This window comes from Gossypium arboreum, chromosome 8 (assembly GCF_025698485.1).
Source record: "Gossypium arboreum isolate Shixiya-1 chromosome 8, ASM2569848v2, whole genome shotgun sequence".
NCBI lineage: Eukaryota > Viridiplantae > Streptophyta > Magnoliopsida > Malvales > Malvaceae > Gossypium > Gossypium arboreum.
In genome coordinates, this window is record NC_069077.1 from 14,524,502 (window position 1) to 14,525,240 (window position 739).

Sequence of the window (739 nt, forward strand, 5' to 3'; positions counted from 1 at the left end):
CGTTAGCCATGTTGTAGCCATAGGGTTGGTATTCCGAATGGTTTGTTCCACCTCCACTTGTTTCGCACTGCATTACTGGGTGAACCTGTAAAGAATTAAGAAAACAATCAATCTTTTTATTTAAGAGTTCTACCTGATTAGAGAGCATGGTGACCGAATTGACGTTGTAAACACTGGTTGTTTTTGTTGGCTTTGTCCTCATGACTTGCCACTGATAGTTATTCAGTGACATCTCCTCTATAAATTCATAGGCATCTTCCGGTGTTTTATTGTTGATGGTTCCGCCAGCAGCTGCGTCAACCATTTGCCGAGTCGAAGGATTCAGACCATTGTAAAATGTCTGTACTTGGAGCCAAAGTGGTAACCCATGGTGGGAGCATCTTCTCAAAAGGTCATTGTATCTCTCCCATGCATTGTAGAGTGTTTCTAAATCCATCTGCACAAAAGAAGAGATATCATTACGTAATTTAGCCGTTTTAGCCGGCAAAAAATATTTTAGTAAAAATTTTTCGGTCATTTGTTCCCAAGTAGTAATTGACCCTCGTGGTAACGAGTTCAACCACTGTTTAGCTTTGTTCCTCAATGAAAAGGGAAACAATCGAAGACGTATGGCATCATCAGAAACGGCATTAATTTTAAATGTATCGCATAGTTCTAAGAAGTTGGCTAAATGAGCGTTGGGATCCTCATCTTGCAAACCATCAAATTGAACAAATTGTTGTATCATTTGAATAGTTTT

General features: G+C 39.2%; 1 non-coding gene across 1 annotated transcript; it reads left to right on the plus strand.

Annotated features, from left to right (window-relative positions):
- Window positions 1-362: 362 nt before the first annotated feature.
- On the plus strand, window positions 363-469 carry LOC128279854 (small nucleolar RNA R71). Its single transcript, XR_008270047.1, has one exon. It is a non-coding gene; the product is annotated as a small nucleolar RNA R71 (small nucleolar RNA).
- Window positions 470-739: the final 270 nt, after the last annotated feature.